Source organism: Leptopilina heterotoma, unplaced genomic scaffold (assembly GCF_015476425.1).
Source record: "Leptopilina heterotoma isolate Lh14 unplaced genomic scaffold, ASM1547642v1 Lhet_141, whole genome shotgun sequence".
NCBI lineage: Eukaryota > Metazoa > Arthropoda > Insecta > Hymenoptera > Figitidae > Leptopilina > Leptopilina heterotoma.
Window position 1 is genome coordinate 560720 of NW_025110860.1, and position 18337 is coordinate 579056.

Genomic DNA, 18337 nt, shown 5'->3' on the forward strand with positions numbered 1-18337 from the left:
TGATTGATTGAATATTTTATTTAGTTAGTAAAAAGGTCGCTGCTTATTTTTTGTTAACTAAATTTAATTCTTTCTAAATTTGAATTACTAATTGCTAATTTGAAATTGTGACGAACTTTGTGCTTTTGAATTAGTAAATTTTCACTAATAAATAGTAATTTCTACTAATTTATTAATAAATTTTACTAATAAATACTAATTTCTACTAATTTACTAGTAAAATTTGCTAACAAATAGTAATTTCTACTAATTTATTAGTAAATTTTACTAATAAATACTTATTTCTACTAATTTATTAGTAAAATTTACTAATAAATAGTAATTTGTTAGTAAAACTTACTAATTCAAATTTAGTGAGTTACTATATTACGAACTAAATTTAATTACTCCTAAATGAATTTAATTACAATAACTAACTAAATTTAGTTATTATTTATTAATTAAATTTAGTTTCTATTACTATTTAATTCGTCACTCCAGCCATTTAGTTAGTAATGTTACTAATTAAATCGTTAATATTTAAATTTTAAATTTTATTAGCAAACAAAACTAGTTAAACAAATTAATAAAATAATTATGTTTAAGAACAAAAATTGCAAACTAGCAGCAGCGCATTTTATTAACTAAAAATTATTCTGAGAAAAATTAAAACTATTTAATCTTTTCTCTCAGTGTAATATTATATACGACAATTTTTTAATACTTTCTTTTGCAATAAAAATTTTTTCTCTATTCGAATGATCCGTATTTGACAAAAAAAAAATTCGTTTATTAAAATACGTCAAAATATTATGTTGATGAAGTTCAAAACGTGTATAATGAACAAGAAAAAATAATTTTTGTAATAAAATTGTTGTCTAAAAAAAATTAGTAGGTATTAAATTGTTTTAATTAAAATTGAAAAATTAAAATTGAATTGAAATTAAAATCAAATTAAAATTAAAATTAAAATTAAAATTAAAATTAAAATTAAAATTAAAATTAAAATTAAAATTAAAATTAAAATTAAAATTAAAATTAAAATAAAATAAAATTACATTATTTCTCTATCAACAACTTCATAAAGAAAAATTTTTAGACAAACAATGTTGTTTTATGCATAAAAAATATTTGTTTCTTTCAATCAATGACAATAAACGTTGTGAACTTTATCTATTTTAAATTTTCACTGAATAAAATTATAATATTATAATTAATATTATTACAATTATTGTTGTTGTTATTATTAATACTATTATTATTAATATTTTTATTACTATTATTACTATTATTATTATTATTATTATTATTATAATTATTATTATTATTTTTATTATTATTATTATAAAAATTATTATTATTATCATAATTATATAAAATTATTATTTTCATTATCATTATCACTTTTCAAGGGAATTAAAAAACAGTAAACTACGGAAAATTCAAAGAAATAGAGAAAATAGAACGATTCGATAATAAAATAATGCGAATGAGAGAAAAAAACCAATCGAAATTTTGTTTTTTTTTACATCATTTCGGCAAAAAGTTGATGAACTATATACGTTTTTGTGATATAATTTTTAATGACTTGTGATATATAAACGATGTGATCTCTTCTTTCCTGAATCTAAAAACAAAGAAAGTCACATATCAAGATAGTTTTGATTGCCGAAATACTTGCTTTTATAATAAATTGAGTATTGCAAAAAAAAAGACGATCTCCAAAATTAGCGCAGAAACAAAAAAAAATATCATGTATGTTGAATTTAACTTAATGGCATTTAAAAAAAACCATATAATATAAATATAGAAAAATTCAAATATATTTTTCGTTCGAAAATTATTATTTCCACGAGCTCCTAGAGCTTTCGTCACGTATATAAAAATCTACTTGGAAAAATTACCCTCTATAATATGGAATTTCGAAAATGGAATCAAATTCAAAATATGAAAATCGAAAATCAGCTGCGAAATCTTTTTTCCAAGTGGAAGAAATTCAATAGAAATAAAATGTTTTTCTATAGTATATATATATAAAAAAAAATGATGTGTAGATTTTCAGAAAGAGAATAATTGCTTTTATTTAGCACATGTTTACATAAGCAATAATCAAACATATGAGAGTACTTATAGAAAAAAAAAATTTTTTTCCTTTATATCGTTAGAGTGACAAAATAAACCCAAGTGAAATCAGAAAAGAAAAAATGATAACTTTGATATGTAGAATATTTGTTTCTCGATTCTAAATTTAAGACTGTCGCACTAAACTTTAAGACAATGAACCAATAAAGAAACTCCGAAATTTTTAAACAATTTTCTTAAGAAAAGAAAAACATCTTTTTCAGATAATAAAGTTTCATAAAGAAAATTCAAACTTTTTTTTTAAGAAATCTGTTTGGAGCTACTTGGACAAATATATATATATATAAATATATACATAACTATATGAAACGAAAAGACTTTGATATAAGAAAATCGTTTCATTGATAACTTTTTTCCGTCACGAATTTTTAAAACTATAGATTTTAGAAAAGAAGTAGATTGTGTTTTAATTACTAGATTTATCCATGAGATATTTTCCTATTTATTTGTATTTTAAAATTCACACCCATAACTCTACGAAAATTTTTCAGTTTTTTTTTTTTCTCATTTTAGTAAATAATTTTTCCCAATGGTAAAATAATATTTTAAGTAATTTTAATAATAGAGAGAATCTAATAATAAAAAAAAAACTGGAAAATACAATTGTCATCATTTTTCGATAAAAAATATGTACAAGTAGTGTTTGTTGGGTGGAGAATTGGAATTCGCGCCTCTGAAGTGTCACGGACGCGCGTCACACACAGTTACTGTAATTATTATTCTGTACCTCACATATCGGGAAAAAAAGAAAGAGAGAGTGAGAATGAGAGAGAGAGAGAGAGACATTGGCCAAATAAGCGACGCACGCGCACGGAAATTGAAATTAATTAAAATAAAACTTAATTAAAATTAAAGTTTAATTCCACCATTATTATTATTATTATTATTATTATATAAAATATTGAATAAAATTTGAAAAAAAATAAATATCTCTGTAAATGCCGATACACAAAAATATTTTACTTCTCTTGCTTCCTAATTGTCCTTCCTTTAAAAAAAAAACATTATCTCTTCTCTTCTATCGAGAAAAAAACAAAAAGTATTGAAATGTTAATGTATAGAGATAGAAACTTATTGTAATTTTCTAAATAAATGTGTGGTTTTATTAAAAAAAAAAAATTATCGGCTAGATTCAGTCTTTCATAGATTAAAGAGAAAAATAAAATATGTATAACGTTTATGTATTGAAGTTTATATTATTAATAAATGTATTTGATATAAGGATTGAGAAATTGCTCTTATTTCCTGTTATATCAGATTTTATTATTTTAAAACAACAAAAAATAATTTACTTCAATTTTTATTATTCAAATAATAAAATAATATTAAAACTATTTACTATCAACAAATATTTATTAGTTAATTTCAAAATTTAAAAAAAAAATGGTTGACTTTTGGAATTTTTTCGTTTTTCTCTCATCATCATTAGAGAAAAAAGGGGTTCTTTTTTTTGTTCTTGTTCACCTTATTTAATTCAATGAAGATAGGACCAGCATCTGAGTATGTTTCAAGGCCACTTACAGACATCCAATATGCTTACTGAATTTTATGCGATATCTAGAAAGGATTTCCAAACACAAGGTTGTCTCAGTTCGAAAGGAGTAAAACAGAGAAACAGGATTTTGCTACGAAAACTACCAGACGTGTATCAGGTAAAAACCACGTATTTTTTACACCAAGTCTCAATTTCTTGATTTAAAAATTAAAATGACGCAATAACGATATATTTGAAAGTAAACCTTGTTTAAAGATAATAATATTCGTATATGAAGAAAAAAGAAAAAGTTCAAAGTAAAAAGACCACTCAAAAAAGTCAAAAGTACAAAATATCCAAAGTATAAACAATATCCGTAAGGACAAAAAAGTTCGTAGTTTTTAAAAGATCAAAAATAAAAAACTTTTTTTTTCATCGTACATTCCCTACCGATTTGCCTAATTTCAAAATTTCCTAAAATTGAAATTCCTAAAACAATTTTCTTAAGCGAGAATTCCTAAAGGACCAATCTCCATTATTTTTCCAAATTAGTATTAAAATAGTATTATAGTTTTTATTTTTTAATATAAATGAATATATAAAATAAAAATTATTTGGTTCCAATTATTAAATAGAAATTACACTTTTAATTTAGAATCGCAATATTAATTTCCAATAAAAATTTAGAAACATTTGACACCTACTCACTCCGAATTTAGAAATAGAATGACATTTATTGCTGCTGAAAAAACAATTGCAGATCCCATACAGTCATAAAAAACATATATTAGGAAAAACTATATTGTTCGGAGTCAAAGACTTTAGGAAAATTGAGTTAGGAAAAGTTACAAATAGCCCACTTGATAACACCAATTAAATTTTTTAAACTTTGTTTTTTTGTCAACAGGTTTTTCAAACGCAAAAAACAAAGTTTATAGTGTTTACGATTTGTAACATTTTTTCAATAAAACTGAAAAATATCTTAAAAACACTGGCAGGGTTGCCACAAATATTTTATTTTATTTTTCCCTGACTTTTCCCTGATTTCCAGACAAAATTCTCACTTTTTCCCTGACCCTAAAAAATATTCTGATTCACTCTAAAAATTATTAGAAACTAAAAAAAATGTTCCATTACATTTATTTACAAATTTCATTAATTGTAAAATTATTCACAAACATCAATAATTTATTTTTTAAATAAATATTTAATCATTATTATTTTTTTGTAGGAATTAAAACTCTTCAATACATTCAAATTCAAACTTTTTTGAAATGCAAAAATTTATAAGAATATTATTACAATATAATTGTTTTGTTATAATTTAAATTACCATGAAATTTTTCAAAAAAAATTTTATTATTTACAAAAATCATAATAAAATTCTTTGCAAGAATTCAATTATTTTTAAAAAGTAGTAAATTTTCTCAAAAAATTCAATTATTTGAAAAAATTGTAATAAAATTCGTTGCAATAATTTAATTATTTTCATAAATAGTAAATCGATTATTCGGTAATTCATTTTTTAATCAATTTTTATTAGAAAATTCTAGAAGAATTCAATTATTTAAATTAAAAAATAAATCCTGCGATGAGTTTTATTATTTATGAAAATAATTTAAAATTTTCCCAAAAATGTTATTAAAAGTTTTCTAAAATAATTGAATTTCGGTGAAGAATTTTATTATTTATAAAAATGATTGAATTCTTGAAAAGAACTTTGTTAAATTTTTTTTAAATAATTGAATTCATGCGACGAATTTTAAAAAAATTTTTTTTAAATAATTGAATATTAAAGAATTTTATTATTTATAAAGATAATTGAAATTTTGACAAGAATTTTTTTAAAAATTTTTGAACATACCTAATTGAATTTCTGCGAAGAATTTTATTACTTTTGAAAATAATTTAATTCTTCCAACGAATTTTATTTAAGTTTATAAAAATAATTGAATTTCGGTGAAGAATTTTACTATTTCTAAAAATAATTGAATTCTTGAAAAGAACTATGTTAGATTTTTTTTAAACAATTGAATTCCTGCGACGAATTTTATAAAATTCTTTTTAAATAATTGATATTTTTCGAAAAAAATTTTGAAATGTTTTATATTAAATAATTCAATTCCTGAGAAAATTTTATTATTTATGAAAATAATTGTTTTTTTTCGAAGAAATTTATTAAAAATCTTGTAAATTATTGAATTCCTGTGAAATTTTGCCAAGAATTTTATTAAAGTTTTTAAAAATAATTGAATATCGAAGAAGAATTGTATTATTTATAAAAATAATTGAAATTTTGACGAGAATTTTTAAAAAATTTTTGAACATAATTAAATTTTGGAGAAGAATTTTATTATTTTTAAAGATATAATTGAAATGACCATAATTTTTTTTTAATTTTTGAATATAATTGAATTTCTGCGAAAAATTTTATTACTTTTGAAAATAATTGAATTTCTGGAATTATTTGTAACTTTTCCAAAATTCAATTTTTTTAGTATTTTTAACTAAAATTCTTTTATCAATTTAGAAATTATTGTCTGAAATAGAAAAAATTCAAGGTTTTGTATTAAAATTCGTGGTAATTTCATAGTTTACGAGGCAAACAAAAAAAAACATCAAAATTCAGAGTTTTTTCATGAATTTTTAAAATTCAATTTTTCCAGTACTTTTACTAAAAATCCCTGACTTTTCCCTGATTTCCCTGAATTCCCTGACTGGATGCCAATTTCGGTGAACCAATTTCGTATCTAACAGCATACTCTGGAGTATAGTTTACTAACAATAAGATTTTTTTATATAAATGAGGTTTGAATCTTTTCAAGCTCTTCAAGATACCTATAAGGCTCCAGATAATCACTGCATACATGACAATACTTAATTACTTAGGACTAGAGATTTAAACAGTCTTTTTACAGGTTCCTTGGATTCTAGGTTCAATCTATTTATCAATGCAATTTTTGATCGACTGTCAACTATTGACTCTCCGTACTAATTACGAATCATCTATTCCTAAGGTCAAACAGTAAGTATTCTGTAATGTTCGACTGTCACAAATATATTGACGCCTGACAGTGGTCTGACATCTTAAGACCAGTTATCATCAGCTGTCGGCTGTTAAGTGTCCTCGAGGGTCAGTGAGCCCTTCATTAATTGAAGTACATCTCGTGAGCTATTCTATATAATTACTTGCAATGCTTAGAAAAAATTTTCGAGACATGCCACAGAAGTTAAACTAAAAATATCCACAACACTAATTAAATTGATATTGAAAACCCTAACTTCTCCTAACTTCTTAATTATTACAATTTATTCTTCTGAAATCTAAAAAATATTCAACCATATTAACTTATTGAATTTTACGATTTTATCACTCAATCGACTTTGTTAATTTAGAAACATTGAAATAAACAATAACATCGAGTGAAAAAAAAACCAAAAAGTAATAATAACAGCAATATTGAAAAAATATTTGAGTTTAAATTAAATTGATCCTTTGGACATGTTGCTTCACTGTCGACCGGAAGTAAAAAATTATACAAGTCGCTCTTGAAAAACGTGTGTAGGTCTCGCCTTGGTATTATGTCGTCGTGTATATATTTAAAAAAGTGCAAGAAGGAATAAATTTCTCGGTTCACCAGACAGTTTCCTAAATGCAAGTTGGAAAAAGGCATTGCGACAGATCAGCACAAAATTCAACTAAAACATTGCGCCAGAAAGTTCTCCTCGGTCAGTTGCTTCAAAGGTATTCGTTCAACGCGTGATTGAAACACATAAAATTTAACTTTTCACGCTTGTCGACATTAGCATTATTATCGTTACCCTTCTTAGAATTTTTTATTGACAGTTTTGGATATACGAGAGTGGAAAATCTAGAACGCTCACTTCATTGTTTCAAATGTATACGCGCGTTAACTATACAACTATCATTATACTTTTGTTCAATGAAAAGAAAGTTTTCTTGATTAGAGCCATTATTTTTGTAATGTCTAAGAACCCTACCCTATATTTAGGTTACTGACATAATATTTCGTTGTTTTAGCAATAACTGTGTTTGTTCTACTGCTAATGGGAGCGCATAAATATTCTTCAAATTCCAACAAGACATAAATCACACTTGATGTTAAAAGCACTTAACATGAAATTTCCTTTGGCAGAAAACTCATTTGATAAAATTTTACTTGACACAATTCTCCTTTGATATTAATTAATCAAAATGATTTATTATTAAACTGTTTTTAATTTATTTTATTTATTAAATGCTCCTTATTCCTCAAACATATTAAGACTTTATTTTTAAGCACTAATAAAACCCTAAATTTACATTTTTTATTTATTTACCTTGTTGGGTAACAATTAAGACTAAGAAAGTTGCAATAGACTTTCACACGCCCTTAAGTTTTGATTAAGTGGTTTGAGTCTGAACTAAAAAGTGTCGGTAAAAGTCGTTACAGTAATCTTCACATAGAAACCAAATAAAAATTATATGCAAATTTATTTATACCAAAGGAATATACGTAAAGGAAGATTTAAAACCTAACTTTTGTCACTCAAAATTTATTTCTTTTATTATTTTGTGAAAATAAAATTATTCTTCATAAAACTTTCTTTTCTTAGATTTTTTTTATAGTAAAATTTTGCATGTCTTGTTTCCTGTTTTAAATCAATTGTAAAAGAACTTTAGACACAAACTACTTTTACTATAAAGATAAAATATTTAAAAAGAAAAAAGAAGAGTAAATTCAACAAGAATTTTACGATTTTTCGTCGACTCTTGACTTATTTACGCAGCAATAAAAAAAGATAATAATGCGCATCAAATAGGGTTACATAGTGTTGCTATGTGATTTTCTATGCATGGAATCACGTAACTTTTACACTTTATATACAAGAGGGAAACGATTCAAAATTGTGAATAGAGGAAAGGTCGAACTTCGAATCTACTTTGGCTCTCTAGTATGTATATACATATGGCTTTAGGTGTATTTAATGCGCGACTCTATCTTTCTGTCTTTATCTCCTATATATACGCTCGGCATACGACAGCGAATTGCGCATATTAAACTGAAATCACAGACTGGCGATAGAAAGGGCCTCAGATGCGGACTAGCAAGGTATTCAGGCCGCAACAAGGCCGGCTAAGCTTGTGCGCCGAGTAAAAGTGCAGTAAATAAAATGTAGGTTGTTATATGGCTCGAGGCGGCCCCCCGACCTCGCCATGGGTACTATGTAAGTACCTCCTGTACCTGCATACATCTCTATGTGTGAGCCTCTAGTTAGGCACATACATCACTCCTGAGTCCCTTGGTGAAAAATATCCCCAAGCCACAAAACACGAAAATACATCCTTTAACTTATTTCCAAGGTTCAACCATTTTTTTTTTCTTTTCTTTAACCAAACGGATCAAGGAGAGTCCAATTTTTTTCAACATACACATACTTAATGCACAATGACTTATTCACAATAATGAAACAATAATAATATTGAATTTAAAAGCAAACTTTTAGACCAAAAAAATTGTATTCTCCAAGATAATTTGGCTAATTTTAATTTTTTAAATTAGGGAATCACAATTTATATAGTCGATCTTCCTTTACGAGATAATCCTAAATTTCTAAATTGTCAGATAGTGATTGAAAACTAATTCGAAAAAGTTATCAAAATGATATAAAATTCCTATCCCTTTGAAGCAAAAACTTAATGTCAATTGTTTTTTTGCACTGTCAGTAAATATGTGAGTAAAATCGTTAAGTTGAATTGTTTAATTTAAGATGTCTTTTATTCAATAATTTATTAAGGGTGAGAAAAAATCTATCTATATAGAGAACCTTCAGTTTTATAAAGTTGAGAAATAATTTTACACTATTTTCTTTTATCACAAAGCGATGAGAAAGAATTTTTTTTATTCGATTTTTTTGTCACTGCAATACCTTCATTTTCTAGACAGTTTACTTTGATCGTATTGACAAAGAGAATATAATAAAGCCTCCTACAAAGTTCCGATCATCAGTGGGGAAGTCGAGCGTAAATATCGAAAACTTCAAAAAAAAAAAAAATCTTTTTCTCAACAACAAAAAAAGTACCCCCGAAAAATTATGCATGACTGTATTATGATTAGAAAAATATTTTTAAAAAATTTTCGTAATTAAGAAATTAAATTAAAACTTAAAAATCAAGAATTATTCATTAATTAAACTGTTAAATTTTTGTATCTAATAATTCTTTTTCAATGCTTTTAACTTTTCGAAAAATACATCAATTTTATTCTTTTTTTTATAAAAATAGTGAGTTTTTAAATAAACTTGTCGCAAATTTCATATAAAAAATTATATTCTGTCTTTTCTGGTTATAGTTAAACATATAGCAATATTGCCAGGATAATTGAGTTCAGCAATGTGGTAAATGTTTATTGCAACTGTCTTTTGCAATTAAATTTGACGAATGACAAATACAATTCATTAAAATTGCATCTGGGATATCTCATTTTAATTTTGAAACATAACCGAAGGATTATCACATGTAACGCCGATGACACATTTCAAGGAAATACTTTTTTGTGGGAAATTTGTTTAAAAGAATTATTAAAATTTTTTGCTGTGCAACTAGTAAGAGAAATACTGAACCAAAACGCAAAAAAGGTTCTCATGAGTATTTCTAGATTCATCTACATTATGAAAAACGCAATTCTTGCATTAATTACGCATTTTTTATCATTTCTTTGGACAGTTTTTTTTTCTTGTGAACAAATGTAAAACGGTTGCAAAGTGCCTCTTTTTTTTCTATAAAATCTTAACAATATGCTTTCTTTAAATTATTATTTTTAGTTGAAACAAGTTTGGGGAAATAACTAATTATTTCAACTAATTATTATTTAAAGGGACTTTAAATATAACACGGTGTCTAACGATCAGGGAAGTTAGGAAAGTCAGGGAATTTTTTTGGTCAGGGAAAAGTCAGGGAATGCCAAAGAATTTCATTGAAAGCCAGGGAAACTTCTAAAAATTTATACAAAAATTAAAATTTTTGTGAATGAAAAATTTTTTTAATGAAACAAAACTTAGAAGATTTTTATTATCATTTGTTTTTATGTATGTTAAATTTTAAAAAATTCGGTTTTTCGAATAATTTTTAATAATTTAAAATTTTTTACCTAAGGGTGAAGACTATTAAATAAGTAAAGTGTTTTTGAAGAGCACAAAAGTAATGAAGCTAAATGCCATAAAAAAGAAAAAAAATGTTGAATTTTAAGAAATTCGGTTTTTCGAAATTTTGATAATTTTTAATAATTTTAAATTTTTTACCTAAGGGTGAAGACAATTAAATAAGTAAAGTGTTTTTGAAGAGTCCAAAAATAATAAAGCTAAATGCCATAAAAAAGAAGGAAAAATGTTGAATTTTAAGAAATTCGGTTTTTCGAAATTTTGATAATTTTCGATAATTTCAGATTTTTTACCAAAGAGTCGAGACTTTTAAGTAAGTAAGGTATTTTCCAAGAGCACAAAAATAATGAAGCTAAATGCCATAAAAAAGAAAAAAAAATGTTGAATTTTAAGAAATTCGGTTTTTCGAAATTTTGATAATTTTCGATAATTTCAGATTTTTTACCAAAGAGTCGAGACTTTTAAGTAAGTAAGGTATTTTCCAAGAGCACAAAAATAATGAAGCTAAATGCCATAAAAAAGAAAAAAAAATGTTGAATTTTAAGAAATTCGGTTTTTCGAAATTTTGATAATTTTTAATAATTTTAAATTTTTTACCTAAGGGTGAAGACAATTAAATAAGTAAAGTATTTTCCAAGAGCACAAAAATAATGAAGCTAAATGCCATAAAAAAGAAAAAAAAATGTTGAATTTTAAGAAATTCGGTTTTTCGAAATTTTGATAAAATTTTCGATAATTTCAGATTTTTTACCAAAGAGTCGAGACTTTTAAGTAAGTAAGGTATTTTCCAAGAGCACAAAAATAATGAAGCTAAATGCCATAAAAAAGAAAAAAAAATGTTGAATTTTAAGAAATTCGGTTTTTCGAATTTTTGATAAATTTCGATAATTTTAGATTTTTTACCAAAGAGTCGAGACTATTAAATATGTAAAGTATTTTTTAAAAGCACAAAAATAATGAAGCTAAATGCCATAAAAAAGAAAAAAAAATGTTGAATTTTAAGAAATTCGGTTTTTCGAATTTTTGATAAATTTTGATAATTTTAGATTTTTTACCAAAGAGTCGAGACTTTTAAGTAAGTATGGTATTTTCCAATTTTTTATAATTTTTAATAATTTTAAATTTTTTACTAAAGGGTGGAGACTATTAACAGGGTGTCTAACGGTCAGGGAAGTCAGGGAATGTTAAAGAATTTCATTGAAACTCCAGGGAAATTTCTAAAAATTAATACAAAAATTAAAATTTTTGTGGCTAAAAGATTTTTTTAATCTAAGAAAACTTATAAGATTTTTATTATCGTTGGTTTCTATCATTAGATATTAATTTATTGTTAGATATGTCAGTTACCATATTTTTGTCCCAAGAAGGAAGAAATAAAATTAGTAAGAAGTCAGGGAATTATTTTCTCAATTCTGGTTAGACACCCTGTATAAGGAAAATATCTGGCTTTTAAAAAAGGATTTTTTACGACCAATTCTTTGGGCAAAATAGAAAACAAAAATTAATAATTTATTTTAATGGGAATTTATCTCTGCGTATTAATTTATAATTGAATTATATAAATTTGTTTCGACAGTATATTGTACCAAAATTAGTACAATAAGTGAATATGTATTAAAAAACGAAAACATGGTAATAAATTTTAAATTCAAAGAAATGTTAAATTTGCAAGTACTGAGAAAAAAACTTTAAAAAAGACTGAACAAATTTTTGTTATTATGAACCTACATATTTATTGCTATCAACTTTTACGATATTATCTAACACTTAAACCAATTCTTATGCAATATTTTGCACATTTGTAATTTTTGTATTTTAAAAGAATTCCAAATTAAAAAGACAAAGATAAAAAAGTCAGATTTTAAAATTATTTCTCAGTAAAATTGGTCATGCTTTTTAAATTATTTACTTTGTTCGTACCTTACAAACGGATTTTCCATTTTGCTTAAATTTTAATTTTTAAATTATTTATTGACTCACCAAAAAGAATTTTCCCATGCTGATACCTCAGGCCTCGGATCGATTTTTAGATGTAAAGAAAGTATTTTATAAATTTAAAATAGAAGAAAAGTCGATTGTCTTTTATTTTATTTTTACTAAATTTAATTCTTTAATATTTTATTATCATTGGCTATTCTTGATAAATATTACAGATATTTCACTAATTCCAGAATAAAAAAGAATTTATAGGAAAATTTTCCTGATAATTTATTCAAAATTGAACTCAGACGAATATTTCAATTTTGAATGTTATCATAAAATATTTTTGTCTTTCATAAAAAAAATTATACAAATTGATGCAAAGTTTTGAATTTGAAAGATCAGCAAATTTGCTGTCAATTTATTTTTTATAGGTATATTTGTGGTTAATGCTTATAAACTTTTTTCAGATACATAAGATAAAGAAAATTTATATATAAATTATGAAAATTTAAATAAAAAGAATTGTTAAAAATTTTCATAACCATTTTTCTCTTTGTATTTTAATAGATAGAAATTTTTAATCCTTGTTAAATATAAGAGAAATTTCATTAATTCCTGAATAAAAAAATTCATAGGAATATATTTTCCGCAAATTCTATTCAAAACATATCAAAATTGTACTCAGAGGAATATTTCAATTTTGAATTTAGTCAGAACAGATTTTTAAAATGTTTTAATATTTCTCGTATCAAAATGATTTTTCAAGTTTTTTATAAAAATTATTCAAACTCAAGCGAAGGTGTGGATTTTAATGATCAATAAGTTTTTAGTCGAATATTTTTGTTAATATTGTTTGTGGTGAATGCTTGTAAAGATTTTTCATTTTACATTTATTAAAGAAACAGAGTTATAAAAATAATCAAAATTTAAATAAAAAAAATTGTCAAAGTATTTCGTAATCATTCTTTTCTTCTGATTTAATTGGATAAATAAATTTAAAATTCTTGACAAATATTAAGGAAATTTCATTAATTTTTGAATTTTAACTAAGAAAATATTTAAATTCATTTAAAGTTTTTTAGAAAAATCGAAAAAATTAAATTTTATAAAAAGTAAATGAAAAAAGTAATTTACAATCCGAGGCCTGATATTCTGACCAAGGTGCACATCGTGAGGAAGATCTGAAAAAACAAAATAATAAATTCTTTTTAAAAAGCAGAATTTGAAAAATCTAATTGGAGTTTAAATTATTATTGAACAATTATTAAAAATTTAAATACATTTAAATTAATATTCAGAGGATAAATAAATATTGAAAATATTTAATTATTCATTAACATTTCTTTTTTAAAAACAATTTTTTCAAATGAATAAAAAATTTCATACAAAAAAAGAAAAATCAATTCAAAATGTATTTAAATAAATGATTACTCGATTTCAAAATCGAATTTTTAAAATTCCAAATAATTTAATGGAAAGTTTTACTTTCAAATGTGACAATATTATTTTCAAAATAATATTGTCAATATTGTAATATAATTTTGTCAATATTGCCAATAATATTTTCAATTTATTGTCGATTGGAATTTTTAACCGACGCAAATAACATTTAGGACGAAATTTACAAAAGTAAATTCAATAAAACTTTTCTATTATTAATTAAATAATAATTATGAATTAATAAGATAATAATTAATAATTAAATAAATAATTTTCAATGAGATGATAATTATTAATTAAATAATAATTATTAATATTAATTACAAATTAATAAAAATCTTAATTATTAAGGAAAAAGGGAAATAATTTTATTGTATTATTTTTTAAATTATTAATCATATTTTATAATTATTAATTAAATTTTATAATACCAATAAATTTTATAATTCTTATTTTACCTTTATTTTTATTAATTTAATTTTTATATTTATTATTATTGTTAATTATTAATAGTAATTCATAATTACGAATTAATAATTGTTAATTATTTGGAATTTCCTATATTTATTATTAATTTTCATTATTATTATTATTATAATTAAATTCCATAAGGAATGTATTTTGCAATTAGTAATTTTCGTAAATAATAAATATCATTGATCGTAAAATGTCAAAGAAAACTACTTTTATTTGCCCTTTTAGATTTTTTTTTATTGCAATAATTTATTCAACTAAAGAGAGGCGGAATTGTAATTAAAACAATATTTATCGAAATACCGTTCGAGTCAAATTTGTTTTCATTATTATTTCCGAATTATTAATTTCGTTCTGTCAAATTAATTGAGAATGTGACGCGAATCAAAAATAAAATGTTAAAAATAAACAAATTTGACAAAACATAACCTGAAAAAATTTACGAAACAAAATAAAAGTTTATCAATAATTAAACCCGACGGATTTCTCAATAAAATAATTATATTTTTGTAATATATTATAATTTATCAAAAAAAAATTCTCACCAAAATCCTGGTCATTCCTCCCTGAGTCGAATGATTCTTTTTCGTAATAAAAAATTAGCAGCAAATTAATTTCCGGAGATCCCTCCTCTGGGTTTTAATTTAGAATCACAATTAATGATTGTAATTAAAACCGTTCAAAGAGACCGAAAATTAATCGCTACACAATCTTTTCCAAGAATCTTGTACACCTATAGTGGTCATAAAGCTCATCCTTCACCAAAAAGAATCGTAATTCTGCAACAAAGTAAATTGACACATTGTTATTTTACTTGTACATGCATTGCCGCCATCTTGAAAAATGTCAATTCACCGAAATGAAAAATCAACCATTTTTCTCAATTTCCGTCAATTTTCCCATCAAAAATACACAATCTGACACACTTTTTTATTCCATTTCGTTTACAATATTAATTTTGCGAGAGATTCTACTGGATTCTACGTTTTGTGAAACGACAATGGCACTCCCCCCCATTTCCCCATCGTGTCAATTTTCACCAAATCTCAATCACATTTACTCCTTTTGTTTCATATTTTCATTGAATATCGTACAATCCATGTAGTAAAACATTCAAGAGGTGGAAATTTTTAATAAAAATACAAAAAATATACCTTTTTTTTGTGCGAAGGAAAGTTGAAATCGAAGCGATGTGACCGGTAGCAGGGAAAAGTTCCTAATGACAAAAGTGTGTGAACACCGATGTACCAATGTAATGGCGCCAAACTATTGGCGCGAATGAAAATTTCCAAATTCTTGTTAAAATAATAAATATTTATAGAAATTTATAATTTCCTATTGTTCGAAATTGTGATAAATAGTTATTCAAATAATATTTATTTAAAAATTTCTTATATATTTTTCATTAAAAAGCAAAATTATTCAAATAGAGCAATGTTGGCTAACCTGGTCCGCGCTGGCGCCATCTATTCAAATATCGATGAACCTGCTTGCAAACTTGCGAAAAAAATTATCCAACCTTGCCACACGCAATAACAAGAAGAAAGAACGTCCTCAATTTGAGGTTAATTTTATTATTATAAATAAACAAAAACAAAAGAATGTTATAAACAAAAATGTTTGAAAATTAAATACTTTGTTTGTTATGAAATATATTCAAAATTGACTAAATTGGAATAATTTTATTTTTGATTAATGAGATTTGTATCCTTTATTATTAAAAAAAAATAACAGGTAAATATTCCAAACAAAACTGTCAGTTTATTTATACTTTATATAATTTAAATAATATTAATATATTAATAAATTGCATAAAATTGATTTTATTCATTTAATTTAGCAATATTGTGATTGTTATTTCTATATTAATCAATTTTTTTTTATAGTTATTATTTATTTTTACTATTATTACTTTTATTATTGCTACTATTTTGTTACTATGGTTACTATTATTATTTTTCTTATCGCTATTATTTTTTTATTGTTACTATTATTTGTTTATTATTACTATTATTTTCCTCTTATTATTATTTTAAATTTAATTTCTAAACTGTAAAAGAAATAATTAGTTCCATTTTTTTAATATAGATTTAATTAATTATTAAAAATAATAATAGATTCATAAAAGAATTTTAGTTAAAAATACGAAAAAAATTGAATTTTGGAACAGTTACAAATTAATGCAGAAATTCAATTATTATCAAAAGTAATAAAATTCTTCACAGACATTCAATTATGTTCCAAAATGTGAAAAAAATTCTCGTCAAAATTTTAAGTATCTTTATAAATAATAAAATTCTCCTCCGAAATTCAATTTATTTTCAAAAATTTTAATAAAATTGTTGGGAAAATTTTAGTTATTTTAAAAAAATTTTTCAATTCTCCAATTCAATAATTATCAATATTTGCTATTTTAATAAAATTTTCCAAAAGAATTCAATTATTTACAAAAAATCTTAATAAAATTCTTACGCAAATTCAATTTATTTCAAAGAATTTTTATAAAATTCTTTGCAAAATTCAATTATTTTCATAAATAAAAATATTAATCACAAGAATAAAATTATTTTCAAGAATAATAAAATTATTTTCAGAAATTCAATTATTTTCCAAAATATTAAAAAAAAAAATTCTCATTATGATTTCAATTATCTTTATAAACAGCGAAGATTTTTTTCTGCGCTAAAATTCAATTATTTACAAAAATTTTAATAAAATTCTACGCAAACATTTAATTATTTTCAGAAATAATTAAAATTTCACAGAAATTCAATTATATTTACAAATTTTTTTATAAATTTCTCCTCAATAATTCAATTATGTTCATAAATAAAATTTTTTACATGGATTCAATTATTTTTACAATTATTTACATAAATAATAAAATTCATCGCAGAATTTCAATTAATTTTAATACAATTTTAATTTCAATTCTGTTAAAATTAGTTGAATTTTTTAATAATGTATTTAATATTATTTAGAAAAATTTTAAATCTAATTCTTAGAAAGAAATCAATTATATTGATAAATATGAAAATTTTTCCCATAGATATTAAATTGTTTTCAAGAATTTTAATAAAATTCTTTGTAAAATTCAATTATTTTCATAAATAAAAATAATTTAACATTCAATTGTTTTCAAGAATTTTAATAAAATTCTTTGTAAAATTCAATTATTTTCATTAATAGATAACAATAATAATCACGAGAATAAAATTATTTTCAAGAGTTACAAAATTCTTTTCAGAAATTTAATTATTTAAAAATTTGTTGATAAAATTTTTTACGAGAATTCAATTTTAACAAAAATTCAATTATTCATTAAATTATTTTTTTTTTTAATTTAAATAATTGAATTTTTATAGAATTTTCAGGGAAAAAGTTAAATTTTTCTCTAGAATTCAGGGAAAAGTCAGGGATAAACAAAATTAAATATTTGTGGCAACCCTGTTAATTTTCGAAATATTAATAAATATTTCGTTTTTCAATAAAATTTAAAAACATTTAAATAAAATTTTAAAAAAATTATTTTTATTCAAGTAAAAAATGGACCCTAATTAAAAAAAGGAGACGATACATAATAATGATGATGTTATTCTTTCGTCGTCGAACTTTTGATAAAAGTTTTATTTCTGTTTGTGGTTTCGTTAAAAAAAAAGAAAAATGAAACATTGTTGTATTTCGAGATAATGTGAATAATAACATTTTGCTAAATATTGAGAAATTATATCAAGTGGATTCATC

General features: G+C 23.0%; 1 protein-coding gene across 5 annotated transcripts in view; it reads right to left on the minus strand.

Moving 5' to 3' along the window:
- Positions 1-18337, minus strand: part of LOC122498070 — a 202994-nt gene that overhangs the window by 174852 nt on the left and 9805 nt on the right. For 3 of the 5 annotated variants that reach the window (XM_043605619.1, XM_043605615.1, XM_043605617.1), the window contains exons 2-3: positions 15139-15372; positions 13814-13860 (exon numbers count right to left, since the gene is read on the minus strand). The gene's annotated coding sequence lies outside the window, so the exon portion shown is untranslated. Of the gene's footprint in view, positions 1-12676; positions 12695-13813; positions 13861-15138; positions 15373-15747; positions 15794-18337 lie in introns of those variants that run through there. The other 2 variants (XM_043605616.1, XM_043605620.1) reach the window with 2 other exon arrangements.